Consider the following 7096-nt stretch of genomic DNA (forward strand, 5'->3'; position numbering starts at 1 on the left):
ACCCAGCCTTGTCTTGATCAGAAGAAAAAAAAGCTTTGTGCTCATGTCACTAACATCCCACAAAATGTCTCAGATGTCCACCCTTAGGTAGTAGATCATTCTGCGAAACGAATGGTTCCTTTAAAGCAGACACTCCATGAATGGTGATGCAGCACTCAGCCAGAAGGCAGAGGTTCTCACGGGAGTCTGGGAGCAGTATGGTGGGCTGAGCAGGGACAGTTTCCGGGTGACCAAGAGTGCCTGTGATGAGAAGCTTCCCTCGACCCCTCCTTACATTTGGAGTTTCTTTCATCCTTGTCTGAAGCAATCAACCCCTGCACTTCCTCTTCCTCTGCATCAGTTAATGAGGCTCTCGTAGTAGAGTGACTGGCTCTGCAAGCAAGCTGGCATATCTTCCCATCCGTTCCCTTGGTGAAAGCTTCATCCTTTTCATTTTATACTTTTTGTTGATGCCTCCAAATGGGTGACTCACATCCATCTGAGTGGGACAGAGGGGAAGAAAACAGGACCTGGGGTTCACTGAGGGAAGCAGGAAAGAGGTACACAGGAAACTGACAGGTCAGTACTTCCAGACACAATCCCTCTGCACAGGCTGAACAGTTTTTTCCCTGAGACATCGGGCTTTACTGCTCAGCTCTCCCAGCATTCGTGGTTTCTGTTAGGCAATCGGATGTTGCCTTCACTTTTTCTTTTTTTATTGATTGGCTTTTTTTTTCCTGGAGGGTTTTAAAGGGTTGTGTTTATGCTTGGTGTTTGGACAAGCAAGCACTTAGGAATGGGCGCTTTACAGTTCTTGAGTTGCTCAATTGGGACACACTTGTGACCTCACAGCTTTGATGGCTCCGTTAGATCTTTGCTAATTTTATCTTCTTTATTATATTCATCTCAGTTGCACTTTGTTGAAAAACAGACTTGACTAGTCTTGCCACTTTATTTATTTTTTATTTTATTTTTTAGAAGGATGACCTCAAACTCATGATTCTCCTGCCTCAGCCTCCCTTGTACTGGGATTATAGGCACACACAACTACTCCAGTTTGTTTCTTAATTTTAAAACAGTATGGTAAATCATGGGTATGGATTGAAGTAGGAAACGTTTCCCATCTAGAGCACGGAGATGCAGGGATGGCTTAAGGCTTCTTTGTAAATCTTCAAGGTCTTGGGCCTCCAGATGCCGCTAGGGGGCTGTGGAAGGGCTGAGAACGAAGTAGAGGCTTATGGGGTAGATTTGCCCACAGCTGAAGGGGAGAGAGGGAGAAAGTACTCCGGTTGGGTCTCCCAGGGATGAGAGTCTCACTTATCTGGGTCATGGCTGCTCACTTGACTAGGGTGGCTGGTGGTCTCTGTGGTTGGGAACACAGAGAGATCCTCAGTGGGAGATTGGGTGGCTGGCTCTGTGGATCGAGGCCTGCTCCACTGTTCCCCACAGAGTATTTCAAAGAAGAGAAACAGTCCATGGTCTTAAGATGTTTATTGTCATGGCGGAAAGTAGATGAAAACTATACCCCAGTTTCTTTACGGTGGGCCTGAGGTTAAATATCTTTTGCAAGGAGGAGGGTCTGGGAAGGAATGTTTAATTGGCTATGACCCTCTGGCCTTTAGGTATCTCATTAATATGGAGAACTATCTTGAGGCCTATAGTCACACCCTCTACCTGTGGAGGGGCTGGGGGCATTGTTCTTACGTGACTGAAAGGCACAGATCTATGGAGGTCTGTAGCCTTGTGTCAGAAACCTGGAGTCTGGGAGCATGGGAAGATGTATGTCATCCCTTAGGGTCACCTGTGTCCCACCTGGGGCCCCCCTCAGGATCACCTGGGGTCTTCAGAAGTTTCCAGCTGGTGCTTGACCAGAAACCACGGTCCTTTCACGGTCCTACAGTTATGATTAGTTTATAAATTATAGATAGGCTGTCATTTTAAGGGATGATTTGGAAATGGTCATAATTTTGAATAGGAAGAAAATAGATGAGATGGATTACTAAATTTATTCTTAAGTAAAGCATTATATAGCCACAATCTTACATTGGTAGAAATCTTTATAATTGATACAAATTGAAGTTATAATTGAAGTTTTACATTGGTACAGAATTTATAGATTGTTGCAGATTTAAGGTTTTTATTGGTATAAATTTCTTATATTGGTGTAACATTTGAAATTAATATTGTTACTCTTAGATAGGCATTATGCCTATACAACTCATTTAAGAACATAAGGTTTAAACCTAGTCCTTCTAATCACTGCTATTACAAACTGTTTAGGATGATTAAATAACACAAGTTAAGGGCCAGGTAATAAACTCATGGTTATATTAGATTCTGATCTGATTGTATTAAGGTGCTTTCTACAATATTCAAATAGAAATAGCTAAGTGTAGTCAAGGTTTAACAATTCAGATGTATCTTATATAGTCTTCAAAAACATTAGAAATCCACAGAATATGACATTTAATATTATTTCATTATTAAAGATCGTTTGGCTAAAGACATGTCTGCTCCTGACAGTACTCCCCTCTTGATTCAAAGAAGACATTGAGCATCGAAACCTACATATGGAGTTACTCCAGTTATGTCAGGATAGCCACTGGACAAAAATTGCCCTGTTCATCTACAGACAAAACTTACTGTCCACAAAAGGACATACAATGTTGGTTAGTTGACAGTTTAGCCCTGTCAAGACAAAGCAAACTAGTCCTTCATAGTTCCTGCTTCATTTTAAGGTTTGTCAGATGGTTGTGGGCCAGAAAGATGAAGACAGATGCTCTGACATTTTGAGGAATAGGGGATTGTCCAAGTAGTCAGCTCTCTTTATAATTTGTTTAAGTTTTAGAAACTATGACTTTTGCGCTTCTTACGTATTCAGATAATAATTTGTTCTTGGATTTCTGATGGGGTTGAAGACTAGTAATAGTCTCATAATCAAACTTAAGTTGTTTAACATTGAGGAAGATGATACAGAAAGGATGGTTTTCAGATGGTAATATAAATTAAAGTCAGAACATCATATAGGTATAGAATTGTAAGCTCTTCAAGTCAAATAAATAGTAGAGTACTTTAATTGACAAATATGATGGACTGGGTGTTAATTATATAATCATACTTTGTAATTTGCATAATTGTTATGGTTATGCTCAATTTGTGTCTGAGAAAGGAGCCTTTTTAAAAAATGTGGACAGAGACTTAGCCCTCCAGCCGTGGTGGCTGCAGTGGAACTTCCAGATAGCAGAGTGGCCCCAGCTGTGAGCCAAGCGGTGGTGGCAGCGCCCCTCAGGACATCTGCAGATCACTTTTCCCCCTGCAACTTCGCCATGGCTGAGTGTTGTGTACCATTATGCGGTATGCCCACAGCCAACATTTATCCCTCCACCCTCTGCTGACCTTGGCAAAGCTGCCAGAGATATTTTCAACAAAAGATTTGGCTTTGGGTTGGTGAAGCTGGATGTGAAAAGGAAGTCATGCAGGGGTATGAAATTTTCAACATCTGGCTCATCTAATACAGACACTGGTAAAGTTAGTGGGACCTTGGCACCAAGTATACAAATGGTATGAATATGGTCTGACTTTCACAGAGAAATGGAACACTGATAACACTCTGGGGACAGAGATTGCAATTGAAGACCGGATTTGTCAAGGTTTGAAACTGACCTTTGACACAACCTTTTCTCCGAACACAGGAAAGAAAAGTGGTAAAAATCAAGTCTGCTTACAAGAGGGAATGTATAAACTTTGGCTGTGATGCTGATCTTGATTTTTCAGGATTTGCCATCCATGGGTCATCTGTCTTTGGTTATGAAGGCTGGATTGCTGGGTACCAAATGACCTTTGACAGTGCCAAGTCAAAGCTGACAAGGAGTTACTTTGCAGTCAGCTACAGGACTGGGGACTTTCAGCTACACACAAATGTAAATAATGGGACAGAATTTGGAGGGTCAATTTATCAGAAAGTATGTGAAGGTTTTGACACTTCAGTAAACCTTGCTTGGACGTCAGGTACCAACTGCACTCATTTTGGCATTGCAGATAAATACCAGTTGGATCCCACTGGTTCTACTTCTGCAAAGGTCAACAACTCTAGTTTAATTGGAGTGGGCTATACTCAGACTCTGAGGCCTGGTGTGAAGCTGACACTATCTGCTATGGTAGACGGAAGAGCTTCAGTGCTGGAGGCCACAACCTTGGTCTTGCCTTGGAACTGGAGGCTTAATCCAGTTAAAAGAAACCTCTGAGAACAGGTATCAAAAGATTTGGCCTTAATATATTTCTATGTGACCAGCAGGCTCCCCCTTTCTCCTCAGAAGGTGATCACATCAAAGGATGATTAAGCAAGAGCTGTATTTTATATATTTAGACAGTCACATTGGCTGGTTCCTAGTTGGATGGTTATCTAGTTATTAGTGCTGCCATCCTGAGGCCTCCTATACATTATTTAAATGTATTTTTAACTGTTAAATGTGCTACCCACCAATGATGAAATAGACGTTTATGAAAACCATTTTTAAAAATGTGGAAAGAAAGGCTGAGACATTAGGAATGGCCCTAATGCTTTGTCTTAATTAGGCTCCCAAAAGCCATGCTTCCAGACACTAAAGGTCCCTGCCCCAACTGGCTTCAATTGGCAATAAAGAATTGCTGTATAGCCAATGTCTGGGCAGGGAGACAGAGGAGGGACTTTTAGATTGGGTGAGGGAGAGAGGGAGAAGAACAGAAGAGAATTGCCATGACAGGAGATGAGAGTGGGAGCAAGGAGAACAGACTTAAAGGCCTGATAGCACTTAAGATTCCAGGAAAGTAGCCCTAGGTGATATTCTCCTGATTGCATCTGGGGTAGCAGAGATGAAATATAGATTTTGAAAGATGTTAACTAAGGAATACCAGAGGGGAGTATGTACTAACCAAGAAGAGGTTTAGAAGTGCCCAACCATTGAGCTAGTCAGATATGTCAAAATATTTCCCAGCTAGAGCATGTAGATGCAGGGATGGGCTTAATGCTGACTTTGTAAATCTTCAAGGTCATTGTGGGTCAAGTTGTAGAAGGCTTTCCTTACTTTTTACTCTCATCTAGTCTCCAGCTTACTTTTTGCCTGCACCACGGTTGGCCTTTCCAGTGTCCCTGACTGTCTTCCTTCTGCTCTTGAGTTTCTTTCAGCTATCCTCTGAGGTCTCTGTCTTCTCACACAGGCCACCTTTTCTAAGTCAGTGTGTAGCCCATTTCTCTTTGTATAGTCCCAGGACTCATCAATCATGCCCAAACCCATGGTCCCTCTACCATCAATTTAATATAAAGATGGCAGCAATCCAGTACACTTTGGCTAGTTTTAACCACGACCTTAAATTTCTTAGGTAGTGTCTCTTCCTGGTGTAAAGGGAGTTAATAGTATTTGCTTGCTCTGATGTAGTTTGTTGGTGATAAAGTCACTGGTCCAGATAGTTACTGAGCCATGCATATTAGCATGAGATCTCAATCAGCCAAGGAGAAGAAAGAATCGATGCTGGATGGCTTCTTTAAAGGATGCTCTACTGTCATCCCTATAGACATTTTATAAGAAGCTGCACAGAAATTCTGGAGTTCTTTCCACCTTCAGGTTTATTGGGTGTTGTTTCATGGTATATAATGATAGCCAGACCTTTTATGTCCTCAAATTTACACACATATGTATATAAATAAGTATGCATACGTACAAATTAGTGGGAACCTAGCAACTCCAATGATTCCTTTGTTGTGTTCTAAAAGGGATAATGTTTGGGTATGTTCCAGAGACACAACACTTCCTAGTCACAACTTTTTACCTTTTCCTACCTTTCGAAGCTCAACAATGCTTCAGAGAGAGATCAGCTCACTCGGTCATTGTAGGAGCCATGAATGAGACCAAGCATCTCCTTCCTTCTTCTCCTCTTGTCTCCTGGAGTCCCCTCTCCCCAAATCCTAGTTCATCCCTTTGAGGGAAGGAAGCTCTGAGATGCCACATCATTTCCTTTTCTTGTTAACAGTAGAATCTGGTGGATAAATACACCAGTCTGAAATGGTCCCTGGAGTTGGCTCTTTTTGCTCAGCCTGGACCATCATAGATAGTGATTCAGACCAAAAAAAAAAAATCAATAATAATTTCTTTAAAACTCTTAAACTTTTCTAGAAGTATTCTGTTTTTCTGGCGACAGTTGAAACTCAAGCTAGAATTCTCTATGACTTGGATTGCTGCAAGGCCTACAAATTCCTTCCAGAGAGCTGTGACCCTTCTAGGCGGTCGTTGTCTCTCTGGTGTGAATGTTGAAAGTACACAAGCTCAGCTAATACTTCCTTGCAGAAACCCTAACAAAGTCCTGCAGCCAAAACCTACAGGCTCTGCTTCATCCTTCGAGAATCCTGCTCTTGAGCAGAGAGAGTCAGAGAGCAGAAAAACATGGACTCACGCCCCTTCATGCTTCCTGTCCCCATATCTCTTTTGGAATCTAGGAGGCCGGATAGCCCTGTTCTGCTTTGGTTCATTTCTGTTTTGTTGCCTGTTTTCCTGAGTGGTAACTTCATTCCAGGGTAAAACTTTCAAAAGAACTTGAGTCCCTGGCTTCCAAACAGAGCTAAAGGCCACTGGGGATTACATAAAGTGTTTACTTTTCCTTCCACTTTGCTAGAATTTTCGTCAAAGTGAATAAATTATGTACAACATTACATTCATAAAATAGATGTTAGGTCTAGCAAATTAAATATTTAATAGAACAAATTGAGAATCAAATTTCTGAACTGACCTTTTTCTATATGCCCCCTACCCACAATGCCCAACTGTACTCTTTTGCTTAACCCCTGTCTGATGCTCACAACTCTTTACTTCCCTCCTCTCTCTCTCTCTCTCTCTCTCAATCTATGTGTGTGGGGGGTCCCACTTTCTCAGTTTAGAACACAAGCATTCACTCAATGGCTAGCTGGTGACAGACGACTGGTACCTGGAGAAAGCAAGCACAAGTAGCAGGAAGTCATTTCTAAAGCGACTGATGCCATCCTAACAATGGCATCTGAAGGTGGCCCAGCCTTGCTTCTAGTCCGACTGGTCCCAAACCCATGCTAAGGATAAGCTGGAATAGGGGTACATTGCTGTCTTCCCAAGTG

General features: G+C 42.0%; 1 pseudogene; it reads left to right on the plus strand.

Annotated features, from left to right (window-relative positions):
* Window positions 1-3305: 3305 nt before the first annotated feature.
* LOC114622450 lies at window positions 3306-4201 on the plus strand (annotated as a pseudogene).
* The last annotated feature ends 2895 nt before the right edge of the window (window positions 4202-7096 follow it).

Source organism: Grammomys surdaster, unplaced genomic scaffold (assembly GCF_004785775.1).
Source record: "Grammomys surdaster isolate TR1022 unplaced genomic scaffold, NIH_TR_1.0 188, whole genome shotgun sequence".
NCBI lineage: Eukaryota > Metazoa > Chordata > Mammalia > Rodentia > Muridae > Grammomys > Grammomys surdaster.